This window comes from Stegodyphus dumicola, chromosome 4 (assembly GCF_044657685.1).
Source record: "Stegodyphus dumicola isolate Sdum_Otavi_A_Nest chromosome 4, ASM4465768v1".
Taxonomy (NCBI): domain Eukaryota; kingdom Metazoa; phylum Arthropoda; class Arachnida; order Araneae; family Eresidae; genus Stegodyphus; species Stegodyphus dumicola.
Genome location: NC_140771.1, coordinates 256,777,894 through 256,796,184, shown reverse-complemented (window position 1 = coordinate 256,796,184; position 18,291 = coordinate 256,777,894).

Genomic DNA, 18,291 nt, shown 5'->3' with positions numbered 1-18,291 from the left:
GTACCAATATTCAGTCAACTACATTCGACAGCCGGAATAAGTCTTGCGGAACGCAGGATAATCGCGGCGATCAGCGGAAGTTGGAGAGAGAAACCTCAGTTCTGATGCTTTGGTTACATATTCTAGTTTACAGAGGGAATTAATTCCGTTCTTACTACAGCTTATCACGGAATCTCCCGAAGGGTCTCACACATAAGGGCTTATCAAATTAGTCCACCATAAAGACGTGTACCTTAAGACAAAATAGAGAAAAAATAAGAAAAGAGAAGCATTATCTCTGAATCAGTTCTGATTAATTCTTGTTCTTACGTAACGAGAAACGCGATCTCAAATTAGTGGCTGAGTTGATTATCGTGTTGAAATATGACCTAAGAATGAATTGTACCGTTTTATATCGTTACTTCTGCTATTTCAAAGCGTGTGACACATAGTATTAAATTAGGTTCTTTTAAGGAGAACACAGAAGAGTTCTCAGTTTATAGAAAAATCTGCTCTGAGTGAGTGGGCTTCTTAAACACCCAGGGCGTATTAATGCTATACATCGGAAAAACCAACAAGTAAGCCTGGATTTAACTGAAAGATACTCAATATCTAAACGTTATTTGCCTCCAGTTTGTATTCATATAATGTTACGCATAAAAAAAACATATTTAGCGTTATGTTACATTTTCACCAGAAAATTGTAGGAATAACAGTTTTGAACTCTCTGTATTTATACTGAGTACGTTATTTTAAAGAAAACACTCGAACATTTCATGACAGCATTACTAAACTAAAGTATATTCCTATATTCCGTATTACAGGCTAACATAAACTTGTTTCAGCTCTTTAGAATTATAGTTAATAAAGGTTCTTGAAATTAAAAAAAAAAAAAAAACTATGTTCTTCAAACGAAATCCAATTTTCACAATATTAAGTATTTTATTTTGATTTTTAAATGCACAAAATCTAGCTACTGAATTTTCAGCAATTTACTAGTAAGATTTTCTATATCAAATCTTCGGATTATCATGCTGATATTGCCGTTTCCACAAAGAACATTTTTCTGTATTCTTTACTCGCGATCTTTATTTTTTTTTCATTTATCCTATATTTCGAAAAACGTGATTTGTATTTAAAATGCACATAATTTTTCAAAATTTCCTTTTTTTATTAATCACTTACTTGGAACTAATAGAACTTCATAGATAAAAATTACTATTTTTGCATCCAAAAAACGCCTGCCCACATTAAAAAGTATTCACAAAATTTGTTCTTGTAAGGATACCGTTGTGTATTTGCATGGTTGTAGAGATTGGTTGCATATTTTATAAGACCAGTAATTGGATTTCAGTAAATAATAAAATATTTTATAACATAATTGAATTTTTTGCTCGGAAAGAAATCGTTATACATTTCTGTTTTGAAATATACTAAAATGTAAAAATACTGAAGAGTTTTAATACGAAGACGTAGTCCCCATAACATAATTTATCTGCATATCGCCGCTTAATGATGCGAGGTGAGCTCTGATTCAATAACACTGGGTTCTTGCATGCAGTAGTTCTCGTCAAAAGTTATCAACAATTGTAAATGATTTCCATGCATTCAAAATGACTCCAAAGGAATAGCGCACAAAACAATTGGTGACGAAGGATTTTCAGATATGGTAGAAGGAGAAGTCAAAAAACTAATCGAGAAACGAAGGCAGAGAAAGGACGAATCAAGAACTACTAGATAATCATCACCACCACAATGAAAGGGGGTAATGCAAAAGAAGATAAAATGCTTATGAGAACTTGTGAGAATTAACTTATAAGAATTTAAATGAATTGTTTTAAAAAAGCAGAGGAATCATCTGATTTTACGATGCAGATTAACCCAAATAAAGAAATGAATGAGTATTTTAAAGGGAATTTCGAAAAATGCTGTGCTTCCTGCCAGAAAACCTTTAAAGAGGTACTGCAGCCATTGTCACTAGCAAAAATCACCAAAAAGTAATTGTATAACGTTGTTATTAAGAGGCAATTAAAATCTTTTCAATTAATACTGTTTAATTTTCCAATTCGTTCAACTCCTCTTAAGTTGAAAGCTTTTATTTTCTTCTTTAATGCTCTGCGCCTATGCTTTTGTAGCCGAAATATTGGCTTTCTGAATCTATTTGAATTAAAGCCCTATACGCACATAGCACGCAAAGCTAGCAATTGAATCCCACAAGAGGAAATCCAAGGAGGGTAGATAATGGGGAAGACCGTGGTCCGATAGTAAACCGGAAAATTCTACTTTCAATGAAGAGGCCATAATGACATCCCGGGGAGTTAAACAGAATTAAAGTGCAATCATACAATGGATAAGAGATACCTCTTGCCAAATGAATATCAGGTAATGGTAATATGGATTCTAGCTCATTAGTTACTACTATCCAGTGAAAGAATATTTTAGTGCAGTATTATTCAAGTCCTCTTCTAATTTCAACGAAGGTGTCTTAATTATTTATTTTTATCTGAAGGACAAAATACCTTTGGATCACAGAAATAAATTTGTCTTTTATCTAACCCAAGATTGCTTGTAGAGCACCCAGTGTGAAATTAAAGACAAAACAGGAATTATTTCTGGTGGAATTCGTATTTGAGAGTGAATCTTCATTATACCCCATGGACATACTCTTAATAATTCGCATTTGAGAGTGAATCTTCATTATACCCCATGGACATACTCTTAATAAATATATATAACAGTATTCCATGTTTCGATATTTATGGCCAGTTAGAATACCAAACAGTCCACCAATTCATATACAGTAGAGTTCCGATTAACGAAACAAGCCATCCACGGTTAGCCAAAATCAGAGTTACCCAGACAGAAATTTAAAAAGACGCGACAAAGACAAATAATCTATATTATAATTAAAATAATATAAAAGACAACTCACTCATAACATTAATCAGTATAATTTCTTTAAAATTTCATATTTTATATAAATTCAAAGAGCATTCGAAATATGAATACCTTTCAAATTAGTAAAGTTAAATTTTGCTTATATTACTTTCATACTTCGGTCGGTTTCCATGTGAAATGTAAGATTAATATATTTTTGGGATTCAGCAATTTTGTTGAAGGGATAATTTAATAACATTTTTATATTTTAGATTATGTACTGTTAAATTAAGTACGTACAATTAAATTATGCAAATAAATATCTTTCCGAACATAAAGTTTTTTTAATTATCTATTACTTATCATGCTGATTTTATATTTATTGGCATTTCCAGTGACAATGTTACTTCGTCGATGATGATTTGTGATAGGAGATTTTTCTATTATCTGCGAAAACGATATTAACCTTCAAATGGAATAGAAATATTAGATTTAATATTTAATTAACATTAAATAAAAAATTGTAATATTAGTATTAGATTTAATATTGAATTAAGTTTAAAATTATAATATTAATATTAGATTTAAAATTAGACAAAGAATGTACTTGGACTCAGATCTTCATTGTTGTTCCTGAAGAAAAGGGCCCCGTGTCTGACTACCCTCAAAATCCATTGCGCTTTATTTAGAACATTCGCCTTCTTCAAACTGCTGTTTTGTCTTAACGTTTTTAAACGCTTTCGATTAGTATCCGGTATCTGGTTGTGTTTACATTTTAATTCACAATAGACGAAGTGTTGTGTATTTAATTAAGGCAAAGCACACTACGGCTATCTGCCTAAAGGGAGGTATGCCTTCGTAGAGGACTTTCTAAGGGAAACTGACTCGTATACACGTTACACATTTTGAAAACCACGAAAACACCCATGCAGCCAGCCCGTTGGAGGGATTCGAACCTCGGACCGAACTACCAGTGTTCAGCGACTTTTACCGCTCGGCCGCTGGTGGGCCGCCTATATAGACGGAGTGTATTCATAGTAAATGCATTAACAGATCAGTAGAATTCTTTAAAATATATTTTAGTTCCCATACAGCAGTATATAAATGTTCACACAATCAAGGACACAATCAAGGATAACCGAAATAACGATCTGCACACAGCAGTCGTGTCAGTCGACATCCAAGGGGCATTCGATTCACTCTGTTGGCCAGATGTGATCGAATGTCTAGACCGAATTCAGTGCCCGATTGAAATCCTCAGGATTATTCGCAGCTATTTGTCTGATCGGCAAATACAGATAACAATGCCAAATGGCCAACTTCAACGACGACTGGTGCGTGGCTGTCCCCAGGGTTCATGCCTGGGCCCAGTCTTATGGAACCTGGTTGCCAACACGATATTTGATCTTTACAATGGTGATGAGACTGTCAAAGTCCAGGCATTTGCCGACGACTTTCTGCTTTTGGTCACTGGAAGACACAGACTGCAGGAGAATGTACAGCGAGCACTGAACCTCTTTGCACAATGTGTTTCCCAGTGTGTATGAAGGAAGTGAATTTCTTTCTCTTTGATGTTGTAGCTGCAAAATTTAAGCTAATCTCCTTTTTTTTCCCGGGCTTGGCATTTTCGCCCGGCATCCCGATGAAGAGTACCTGCATGTGTACGAGCTGAAATACACCAAGTCTTCGAAGGGCTGTGTGAAAGAATTGACTTTTTTTTTTTTTTTTTTTTTTTTTTTTTTTTTTTTTGTTCTGAGTGAGGAGGCCTCATATCGTCATGTGACATACCGGATTAAAAAAAAAAAGGAATATCTCTTCAGTGTTGTTAGTATCCAATAAAGCAAGAATTAAATCTGTTTTCACGTGTTTGTCACTCTCTCGTCACGGCGGGCTATAGACCTGGATCTTGTCCTGGGGTAAGTTGCCACTATATTCCTGTTTATCATAACATGTGACATATACGTTTGCCACCACAACCAACGAAATAAACCACACTTGGTGCCGTGCCCAACCGTTTCGTGTGCTGTGGCAATTACATTAACGTTGCATTGAACTGTATCTATTCTAAGACTGTATTTAAAGCAGTTGTATTTATGAATGTATTTAAAGTGAATATAGATTGTATTAATCACATGAATGATTCAAAGTCTAACTGAATGTATTTAAGATGAATATAGATTGTATTAATCACATGAATGATTCAAAGTCTAACTTAGGTCTTATGCTGCAGTGGTAAATTTGTTTGATATTATTTTTTTATTTGTATTATATATATGATTTATAGTATATGCCTTTATTAGGCAAAAATTTGCATATTTATCATATGTGTCATTTAATAGAATGTTATTTTGTTTAATTGAGTATGCCTAAGACACGACAACAATCTCCTGAACAAATGGAAACTAAAACATTCACATTTAATATTGCATCATTTTCTGGTGATCCTGATACCGTTCGCTGGTTCACTAGCCAGATTAAAGAATATAAAACTCTTAATAATTGGAATGATAAAGTTGCACTATTATATCTGAAAAGTAAACTTGTTGGTGCTGCACAGCAGTTCTTTGCAGAATCGCCTGCTTGTCAAAATGTGACTTCCCTAGACGAGGCTTATGAAAAACTGATAAATTTCTTTTCGAAGGATTCTAACTCTTCATCTAATTTAATTGCTTTCCAGACCATTCAGCTGTTACCTGGTGAGTCAATGAAAAGTCTTGCTCGTCGCATTGAAACTTTGGCTCATGCTACATACAACCATGTTCAAAATAGCAAAGCATTGAACCAAATAAAATCTTTGCAGTTTCTAGCTGCTTTACCAATAGAACTCAAAGAAAAATTAATTAGTGAATCTACAGATAATTTTGATCAGCTTGTGAATTTAGCTCAGCAACATCATTCTAATTCGCAAAATTTGAAAATAATGCAAACACATTCCATTGCTTTGAATAGCAAAGATGATACAATTGAGAGTTTAAAAAGTCAAGTTGAAAACATCAGTCTTCAAATTGCATTACAGAATGAAAAATGTCAGTTTTGTAATTTAGATAAGCATCCCTTAAATCAATGTAATGCTTTTTTGTCTTTACGGACAAGTAATCCCACACATGCTCAAGATGCAAATGACCAGTGTGTAAACTGGATGCAAAAAACTCCCATATATCCTCCATATCCACTTCCATGCCTATACTGTCATAAACTTGGACATTCAATGTCAGTATGTCGTGCGTATTTGGCGATGTGTAGCCCTCGTCAGAACCAGGTTAGAAGTTCGAGTAACTATGTTAGCAGTCGTCCTAATCTCACTAGACCACAGTTCTATAGCAATAGTTCGCGACAAGGTGATAACGCAAATGTTAACAGATTTCCATCTTATGGTCGGAGACCAAATTATTATAATCAGCCAAGATACAGTACCCCTTTAAACGCAAGGGGAGTTCACAAGTAGGTGGCGATGTGACCTCTAATGTTTCAACCAAGTCACCAAAAACCAACTATCATACGAGCAAAGAATCGGAGAGTATTGAAACATATTTAAATAAGCAAATGATAATCAGTGGTAAACCCTCGAGTTCTATCAAAGAGTTTTTGCAACAATTTCATGTCAAAAGTAAAAGTAATTGTTTACCTATTGCGCATATAAATAATGTCTTTTCTGATTGTACTCTTTCTTTGATTCATGTAACATTTGGTAAAAATTTGTGCACTTTATTACTTGATTCAGGAAGTTCTGTGTCATTGTTATCAAAATCTGTGTTTGATACAATAAGATTGGATACTAAAGTTAGATTTTTATCCAGACATGTTCAAATTAAAACTATCAATTCCAATTTACATTTTTCAGCCTATTCAGAAATATCATTTAAGATAAACAAGCAGCATTTTAAACACGCCTTTTATGTATCTGATGCTTTTCAACAAAATTTTCATGGAATTTTAGGTTATGACTTTTTATCCAAACATGATGTCTTAATATGTGCTAAAAGTGCAGTTGCAAAATTTAATAATTTTGATGTACCTCTAATTAATATGGCTAATGTAAAAAACTATAATTGTAATCCTGTACCTTCAGCAATTTTGAAACACAAAATTATGTTAGATCCTGGAGAATCGACAATTGCGCACTTAAGAGTCAATAGTTTTCATGCTAACAATCAACCTGTCCTTTTTCAACCAACTGTAAGTAAACACAATATTGAATTGCATCCTGCGATCCACACTCTAAACGACAATTCCTTCATTACTGTCATCAAAAATATTGGTTCGAACAATGTTCATATAAACAAAAATCAGAAGCTAGGTCAAGTCACATCTGATATTGAATTTGCTGAGACTATACCTGATTCTGCAAATTCGGATACTCCTCAAAATGAGTATTGCAATCTTATAACTCCATCAAAAGAGGTTTTAGAAATAAGGAAACAAGAATTGTTACCAACTGACTTTGATCTTAACCATCTTTCTCCTGAACAAAGGCAGTGTTTATTGGATGTGTTAATCTCTAATTATGCAGCTTTTCCAAATCTTTAAAATCACTTGGCTGCACTGATAAGGTAACCCCACAAATTTGTTTTAGGTCTTCGAATCCCATTAGGACCCTCCCTTTTGAAATTCCTTATTCATTGCAATCCCAAGTTAAAGAAGATCTTCAGGAATTGCAGGAAGCTGGTTTAATTCATCGAAATGTTGCTGAATGGTCTTGTCCCATGCTATTAGTAAAAAAGAAGCCAGATCCCAAATACCCTAATAATCCACCCAAATACCGCATGGCTCTTGATTTAAGATTGCTTAATTCTATTATTGAACATTCAACATATCCTCTTCCAAAGATTTCAACGCTTATAAACAACATCTCCACTTACAAGTACTATTCAGTACTTGACTTAAAAAATGCTTATTGGCAAATTAAACTTCCCGATCACTTGCAGGATGTGTTAACATTTACTACACCTTTTGGATCCTTTGCTAATAGAATGCTAGTTTTTGGCTTAAAGACTGCCGCCAGTACTTTTCAAGCTTTAGTGGATACGCTTATTGATGAACTAAAAATGGACGGCATCGTAGGTGTGCATGCATATCAGGATGATATTGTAATAGGTGCTTCTGACTTTGATGATATGATGACTAAGTTGACTGCAGTATTGAAACTTTTATCTAAGTATAACATAACGCTGTCTCCTACAAAATGTGTCTTTTTCAAAACAGCTATAGATTATTTAGGATTTCACATCTCTCATAACTTAATTAAACCCATTTCAACTAATATTGCTAAGATCACTAACTTTCAACCACCTAAGACTGTCCGCCAGGTTAGAAAATTTCTAGGCCTTTGTGGTTTCTATAGGCATCTCATACCAAATTATGCCAAACTTACTGATATTTTGACACAATTGACCAGTAAGAAGAATAAATTTAAATGGACTGATGCGCATAGCGTTGCATTTGAGAAACTTCAGCATATATTCTTTTCTGAACCTTTTGTTATCTTACCACAATGGGACAAGGAATTTATACTGAATACTGATGCCAGTGGTCATGCTATTTCGGGAGTTCTACTGCAGGAGCACAACAATGAATTGCATCCTGTATCATATTATAGTCGAACATTGTCACCATCTGAAAGAAAATACCCAGCTATAAAATTGGAACTTTATGCCATTTATCGGTCTGTTACTGCTTTCAAATCATATTTATATAATCGAAAGTTTACAATTTTGACTGATAGTAAACCTCTGTTGCATTATCAAAAATCTACGTCACCTGCTGACAACACGACTAGGTGGCTTATGGAGTTAAGTGAATATACTTTTGAATTTAAGCACATTCCTGGAAAATTAAATTCTCTAGCTGATTACATGTCACGTATGCAAGATCCTGATCATAATCAGCCAGTGTTGACTGAAAACTCTGAAGATAACTCAGTTATTCTTCCGTTTGTTGAAACAAATCTTGAACGACCCCAAGTGAATGCCCTGGTTTCTTCTGGAGATCCTGCTCATGAAATTTCTGAGTCAACGTTTCTTGCTGAGCAAAGTTCGGATCCTTTTACTTCAGAAATTATCACAATTTTGAAAAATCCTTCCTTGCTTAATGCTGCAAAGGTACATAATTTCTTCATTAATGAGTCAAGCAAGCTTCTTATGTTTATTTCAAATAAACAAAATAATGCTGAGTTAATTGTTGTTCCACAAGCACTGAAATCTAAAGTGTTAGAAATTTCCCATATATCCCATCTTGGGGTGCAAAAGACTTATGAGATTTTATCGAAACGTTACTTTTGGAAGGGCATGTATAACGACACAAAGAACTTTGTCCTCTCGTGTCATTTATGCCACAAATATAAGTCGTTCACTCCTAAACAAGCACCATATAAAGCCATCAGAATACCTAAGTACCCAAATGACTATATTTCCATGGATATTGTCGGTCCTATAAGGAATTGTGGCCATGTTCTTACTATTTTAGATCATTTTTCTAAGCATCTTGCTTTATATCCACTTAAAAATCTCACTGCTGAAACTATTACAGGGCATTTATTACAATATATATCTGTACATGGACGACCGGAAATGATCTTGACTGATTTGGGCACACAATTCACTTCATTAGTGTTTGAATCAATTACAAAATCATTAGGTATTAAATTATCTCATTGTACTCCTCAGAGACCGGAATGCAATGCACAAAGTGAACGAGTTAATATTTCAATCAAAACTTCTTTACTTACCCTTCATGAAAAAGGTGTTTCATTTCAAAATCCATTGTTAATCCATCAGAATATTTACAATGGTACTACTCATCCTTCAACAGGCTATTCTCCTAATATTTTGCATTTTGGAAGAAACTTATCTTTAATTTTTGATACATTTCATCCTGATCCAAGGCCAGCTCAATTGGATAAATCCCATTATTTGTGTGATCTTCTAACACAGCTGAAATTAACTTATGAACATGCCTATGAGACGCTTGAGCGAAAACAAGTAGAACAAAATACTCGTCAACTGAAAAACGCGAAATTAAGATCATTCAGTATTGATGACGTAGTCTATCTGAAATCTAAGGATACATTTAAACCCAGATTTTCTGGACCATTTTGTATTGTTTCAAAATCAAGTGATGTAAACTACACTATTCGAGCACTTGACAATGAGTTTGCTCAACCATTCAAAATTCACATCAATCGCCTTCGGTTAGCTCCAAAAAGATTCTCTCACTTAGTTCAAAATCCACCTCCTGCTCCTCAAGTTACACATCAGTATAATCTAAGAAAGAGACAGCACGTTTAAATTTTCTCGTCTTAACATAGTAGTGGAGAATGTTGATATATATGAAAAGTTATGTATTGTTAAGTAGTGTGTTTATATCTAATTGTACCAAATTTATTCTGTTGCGCCTCTTTTGTTGAATTCTTATGATTGTGCAGGCATAATCATTTGGGTTTAAGGCTTGATCACCCTTAAATATCAATTATAGATTCAACAACATTGTGCCTAACATATTTAAAATGATTAAAGGTGTTTTATTTTTCAAAATCTCTCTGTATGATGTGATTATAGTTGTCTTATAATATTTTGTCATCATAAATGCTATTTATTAAGTGTAACTAGGAGTATGTTAAAATTGCAATTTTGCTTTATCATAAAGAATGTTTTCTTATTTTATTGTAACGGTTCTCTAATCTTTAGTCACCATGAGATTTTATACGCCCTACTTTTATCTTGAAACTGTATGTGTTATACTACATATTTATAGCATGAAACATGTTTTGCATCAAAAGTTGGTATGTGAATTTTGTTTGTTGTATAGCATGAGAAGTATCGTATGTCATGATATTCTATTACTGTGCCTTTGAGGATTCACTGTTAATGCATTTACCACCACAACTGTCTTATGTCTTGCAAGTTAACTTTGTTTACACATGATATTTCTGTGTTTGTGTATCCATATATCCTCTTAAATGCTGAATTCTGTGCAAATAGAACAGAATGTAGGTTATGAACTATATGAACAATGTTCAAATTGTTTGACATCTCGACTACTTTTGTGGACTGTGTACTTTTTTTAACGCATACTTATTATCAATTATGTGCCTAGTTCTTCAATATTTTGGACAAATTATGTGAATGCGCAATGATTATATCACTTATTACTGAGTACACGTGTTAGAGACTGTATCTGAATACTCAGTACGGTAATTATGCTAAATGTATAGACTTTTTGATATTATGGACTCTAATATTTTTCATGGACTTTTAAAATGAATGCTTCCATTACTGTGCGTGATGCACAGAAGACTATCAATTGAACTTTAATCATCTGTGCCAACAGTATAAAATTGGATTCTTTGCACAATTATCCATATACTTTGGTGTTAAACGATAGCAATTTAACCAAGTGATCTCCATGTTTTAATATGTTAGAAATTGTATGTTTATTTATAGCGCATTTGATTATGTTATTTGTCTGGCATTTGTATACTATGTACTTTTATTTATTATGTAAATAGCAATTTGTGTGTAATATATGTATTTTTAACCAGCAATTTCACATGAATTGGCATGTGTTGATATGAGGCTCCCTCTTAACACTAGGAATGTCCTTCGTGTACATAGGAATTTTTTTTTTACCCTTTTTTTTTCCGAAGGAGGGGCGGATATGTGACGAGGTCACATTGAATTAATTCTTTACTACGTTATGGCAATATTTAGATATTTGCATCAGATTCCTTTAAAGACAGTTTCATTTTTTCGCCAACTTGTGTTGTAAGGTGAGGAACAGATTTCATCAGACAACTGTTGTAAGCGGAGGAAAGTATTGCGTCAGACAACTAGCGTCTTCACTTCTGTTTGCCTGGGTAGCTGAAGGTATTTTGCGATTGGGTGCCTTCTGACGCTGGATCTTTTTTCATTGGGCGGCAAAACTTAACTGTGGAACTTTATAAAAGGCGGTATTTTTTGTCTACCAGGAGGGAGGAGAAGGAGGAGATTGTGAAGGTGCGAGATGGAGATGCTGCATAGAGAAAGACAGTAAGAGTGGAGTAAAAATGCAAACTTGTGGGAGTTTATCGTGCAAGCTTTCTTTGGTCTCCCAGTGTGTATGAAGGAAGTGAATTTCTTTCTCTTTGATGTTGTAGCTGCAAAATTTAAGCTAATCTCCTTTTTTTTCCCGGGCTTGGCATTTTCGCCCGGCATCCCGATGAAGAGTACCTGCATGTGTACGAGCTGAAATACACCAAGTCTTCGAAGGGCTGTGTGAAAGAATTGACTTTTTTTTTTTTTTTTTTTTTTTTTTTTGTTCTGAGCGAGGAGGCCTCATATCGTCATGTGACATACCGGATTAAAAAAAAAAAGGAATATCTCTTCAGTGTTGTTAGTATCCAATAAAGCAAGAATTAAATCTGTTTTCACGTGTTTGTCACTCTCTCGTCACGGCGGGCTATAGACCTGGATCTTGTCCTGGGGTAAGTTGCCACTATATTCCTGTTTATCATAACATGTGACATATACGTTTGCCACCACAACCAACGAAATAATCATTACCACAGAAGCACACTGGTCCGGGTGGTCAGACACCCTCAAGAGAAGTAAGCTCTCATTTAATCAGATTCATCGAGTAATGGACATTTGTGCTCGTGAATTCTGTTGAACAGAAGCGGTGTCAACAGCAGCTACAGCAGGCAATTCTATACCAACAACTTTCATAATTCTTACCTTACAAATTTGGTATCTTATTATATACGATAATATTCAACTACTGAAATTAGGACAATTTCAGAGACATGCATGACAGCCATGTTTAGTGCAGTATATGAATAACTTTGCTGGAACGTGTTACCTCCTAGATGCAGATTACCACAATCAATGTCTGTCTATTTGTACTTCAGTGTCGCTTCTATCCATTATTAATCTTTAAATTTTATTGTGTTTACTTAATTTTTGTATTGTATTCTGTGTATTTCAATTTACATATTGTCTTAGTGTATTGACCTGCTAAGTAGTAAGTGCGTTGTGTTATGTTTTCAAATTAAGTTTGCGGTATAATAGTAAATACATATATAGAGCTCTCGGCTAGTACCATGAAATATTGTGTGCAAATGTTTTGTAACAGTTTCTAGTATTGTGCAAAATGCAACAGTTTATAACAAATATTCGTGGCCGCAGAACCAACTTTCTGATAAGCACATTGTATATTGATTGTTATTTTGTAGTATTCGCCATTTTATTTCAGTGTATGTACAGTATTCCATTAAGTAATCTTGTATAATTTTTTCTATTAATGTGGAGTATAATAGTTTAGGGTCGTATAATGATAAGTAAGTGTGATGTGTAATAGTAGTATTGAACCAGACTTTCTTGGTTGTAGAATTTTGTAAATATGTATTGAAATATTTTGCTGGATTTAATGTTTTGAAATGACTCGTATTCTAACTCTGCTACAATATATTATATTCCTAATTTCACTGTGACTGTTTCCAAAGGTTATTGTCTAGTGTTCTTTAGTTTTAGCGTTACAGTACAGCATCATGTACAGAATTGTCTACTTTTCTGATACGAGCAGTGTATATGTTGTGTTTTATTTGTAGTATCAGCTTTACTATGTCAGTGTGTACTTTTCTGATACGAGCAGTGTATATAGTGTGTTTTATTTGTAGTATCAGTTTTACTATGTTAGTGTGTTTTTCAGTATTATAGTAATATATTGCATAATATGTTGTAATGTGCGGAATTATAGTAAGTGTGTAATAGTAAGTCAGTGTGATGTATAACTGCAGGTTTGAAATTCCAATGTTAGTCTTAAATTTTACTGTTTTTGTTTTACCTTTACCAGTTTTGTATCAATGCAGCTTTGTACTTCTAAGTATTTTTTTTTATTTATTTATTTTTTTTTTGTAACCTATACTATCAGGAATGTCATATGTATTCAAGGTAGTCCTTTGTATTCCCTATCTAGATGTGACTCTGTACTCTTCCTTTCTTTCTTTTTTTTTTTTTTTTTTTTTAATTTAGACTTAATAAATGTCTGCAGGGCGGGCATCATACTGCAGGGGCTTGTTCCCGGTCAGTAGTCCTCCTTAGCAGTGTAAAAGTAAAAGTAAAAGTATATAAATGTTCTTACAATTAACGTTTTATTTTGTTTAAATGCCTAATGCCTAAAATGTGTTGTGAAGTTTTGCATATCAAGGACTGTGAAGACGGTAGTCTTTTTTCTTCGAATGTGATTGTTTTAATTTATGACCCCTCGAGGAGTCGATCTGAAGCATTAAAATATGAATATTTCATTTCCATCGTCATAGGTTTTGTTTAACACATTTCTAAAAAATTTCAATATATTTAAACATTTCAATTTACATTTGACTCAGTTAAAAAAATTTTACAGTTTCTTATGATTTCAATTCCTTTTAAAATCGTTTTCAAATTTTAACTAATACATAAGATTTAAGATATATTTTAATTATCAATGTTTAACGAAAGAAGGATACTCTATTAGGTAAACTTAAAGTGCGCAAATTCATTAATTTTAAAGTCAAGAAATGTGTTTTCAACTTGGATAAAAAATATAGAATTGAATTTTTTTTTAAACTAGCTTTATTTCAAAGAAGTTATGGATTTTAAAATCAAGAATAATTAAATCAAATACTAAGAATTATTGCCAAATTGTTGTCCACCACTTTTTGTCATCTTTTAGTGGCATAAACTTTTGAAAATTATTTAACTTTAACCACCCATCCATCATGTAACAAGGCTATCAGACATCAATTTATACTTAGCCTCTCCATGCGCGCGGCCTTCTTTCCTCTAGTGACGCTGGTAACCCTCTCTTTCTCATTTCCGACGCCTTCTCACTTCCCGGTCAGACCGTTCAACGTCTTGTGCCCTACTGGGATACTTAGTCAGAGAGCCGGCAACGTCGCTAGCTCAACAGCGGCAGCCCAGCATAAGAGTACCAAAAAAAAAACAATTATTTATTTGTACCTTGCATCTTGTATGGTCATTGTCATAAATCGATCCTTTGATCAATTCATCTTTGTCGGTTCATTTCCATCCACTTATGAATGTTATTAGTCTACTCTATTTGCAGGAAATAAACTGGGACACTTATGCAGGTTTCACAATAATAACATGAGGTATATTTTAATTTTGTAAATACACATTAACTTTTCACAAAGTATTGCTTTTATTCACATTTACATCAAACGCACAAGTAATACATTGCATCTCTCAGTTCTTAACAAAAAAGAAAAACTCCACTCTCGGAATACAGCCAAACTAATTTCAAATTTTTTTCTCACGAGCATGCCGTCCTTCTCGCATCAAGCACGCTTCTTCTTCTCGTTGCCAGTTTTTCTTCTTTCTCCTTTCAGCTATAAGTCGTTTGCTTAACTGTTCTTCTGGCAGGTTTGGTCGGTAGCATTTCCTTACTGAGCATGTGCATGACAGTCATTTTCTTAAATAAGTCTGCGTTGCTTATTAGAAGTAAAGCGGTGGTTTCGGAACACATTTTAGATCTTGTTTTATTTCTAAACTGGTTAATCTTTAGAATGCTGTTTATATCCAGAACTCTCAGTTCGAGTGAAGGAAATTTAGTTCAGAATTAGCGGAAAACTTAACAAAATTTTAAAATCCTAGTCTCTCTGAAAAAAAAAAAAAAAAAAGTTCTTAAACCGGCATATTTTTCTACTGACATACAATTATCAAGTTGAGAGTTTGAAAGCTTTTGCATAAAATGTAGCTAGGCAAGATACAAAAGTTTCATTCAGGAATGCATTGAAAGGTAGACACTAAACCGATTGATTTATAAATACACTTTTTTAAATAACAGTAGAGATCATTATTCATTTTTCCCAAATGTAAACTGGGATTTCCAATAGCGTTATTCTACCTGTGCAGGTAAAAGCCCGAATTCTAAATAATTTTTTTTAAATATTGTTTTGCTCTATGTAAACAAAGGGTTTTAACTGACAATCACAGTAATTAATAGAGGAATTTTAGCTAACGAACTCATTAATTTAAAAGACAAGCGTCGCCATCGCTGCCCGAAATAAAATATTTTCTTTCAAACTAAATTTACTACTTGATCTGTACTTGAGCATGTACTAAATATACTACTTGAATGTCTGTGTTTAGACATATGCATTGGGAGTTTACATAGATTTAGCATCGGAGTGCAAGAGATTTTATGACGCTGAAATGTAAAAAATGGTAACTCACCATTGTACAATACATTTATTGAAATGAGTATAAGAGATTAGGTCAACCGGTGTTTAATCTCTGAGACTTTATTTTCACTAATTTATTTTAATTTTTGGATGAATTTTATTCATTACTTATTTCCAGACAACAAAAGTCTTCGGTGAGCTCTTGAGTTTGAAGCGAAAAAAAAAGATTTTTTTTTACTTCTCGATAAAAATCGTGCTTGGTGCGACGCCTGAGGAAGACCAGGCCGGTTACGCGGAAGTTATTTTTGTTTTCTATTTTCCAGACTTTCCATACACTTCTATCTTCGAAGTAAGTGTGTCGATATCATGATTTATAGTGAAGGTTTCAAATTCAGAACTTTCAAACACTTTTGGATGACATTGTTTCCAAGATTCGAAGTATAAAATAGATTTTTCATTTAAGACAGGTTTTAATTGCTTCACTGAGTATCTCTTCGGGACAATCAGATATTTGAAGAATAAAGAAATGATTAATTTTACAGCACATACCTCTAAAACTCCCTAATGACGTTGAAATTTATTTCTATATTTAGTAAATAAGCTTATTTTGCATTTTTATGCGAAAACATGGTGCTTTGCATTCATGTGACAACTTCTGTAATGACGTGACTCAGGTCACAAGCAAATACTTATTCCTGCCTATTTCTTTGGCTTTTCCCCTTTCACTCTGGGTTTCGAAGAGCTTCAGTGAAATTCATTTTTCATTTCTAGAATTCAAGACCATAAAACTGGATCACATTATCATTACGGCAACTCTGCAAAGCTTGCGCAGTTTTTTGTTGTTGTTGGCTGAGTAAGTCATAGCTTGGAAAGTTGGCTCGCATGTGATTAGAATAAAATAGTGATATCGCAGTCCACATTTCGTTAGATTCGAGTAATTGGTTAAGGTCAGTCACGCACGCAAAGACCATGACCCTGTTTATATACTATATATGTGTTGATTTATGCATTTTTAAAGATTTAGCATTTGATTTCTTTTATGGTATTTATTGGAATTTCTTTAATTTCCTCTGTTTTATTTTAATTGTAAGTCTGCCTTCCTGTCCAAGAAGTGTGCTGTCCTCGTGAAGGGATCAGTGTTACGAATTTCGAATACAGATAGATAATTTTAGTGAAATCATATGTGAAATTGTTGTATTTTTCTGTATAGAGTAACATGAAAGTCTGAGAGGAATGATGCTGTGCCCGAAAAATAGTAAACGACTATGTCGCTAATGTGGCGAAATTTCGCCAATGTGGCAAAGGATTCGGTGTCTAATTTTCTGTCGTCAAATTTGGTGACAAATTGCCAAAAGTCGCAATATTTGGCGAACATTTGTGTCCGTTTTGGTCCGTTCCCTGTATAACTGCAACTGATATTGTAATTAAATAGCTCTAAATGATTCCTATTTCAGCAGTAACCGTATTGGGTTCTCATATGCCTTCCAGTGATTTCGCGAAGCAGAGAAACCTGCACATTTTCCGGCGGCTGGGGGAAAACTGTAGAAGACTGTGGAGAGCATCAGTTTCTCAGTTGTCAGTTCAGAGCGACTTCGGAGAATTGAGATCTTCGCCATTTAGATGCATTTTACACTGCATTGAGTCGAATGTTCTTAGTAGTTTGTTCTGTGGGATACTGTGAACATTTTTATGAATGGCTTCTTTGGAAAATTCCAGACTTCTGAAACATTTCTTTCGATAAAAATAAATTTTAAATAAATTGTATCATCCTATTATCGGACCTGTACGCATTCAATCTATTACGAACCTTTCGCACGTAACAATATAATTACTTGAGCAGTATTAAAAAATAAAGAAAACGCACAGTTACAAAATACAATTGAATTGAAAATTAAGAACGTACTAGAATATAGTACAACTTGAAAATATGTACAAATATGTAAATATTAGCTATTAATGTACAGCAATATGGGGAACCGTCCTAAGATGTTCAATTGAATTCTCAATGGTAGGATTGTTCTCCGATAAACTGGTTACATGGACATAAAGAGAGTTTGAAATTCTTTCAAACAGAGTATTATGAACTTGCGAGGATGTAATCAAGAGCCGGGAAAATGTCGAGAGCATTATGAATAATCTGGTTGCGCACAAAACAGGATGCATTCGTAAGATTGCTAATTAGTTTATTTTGAAAACCTAAAGTTTCTTCCGATAAGATTTCGGGGCCTAGCCCCAAGCTGGTATAGCATAAAAGAGAACTGAGCAAATCATTGAAAGGTAGA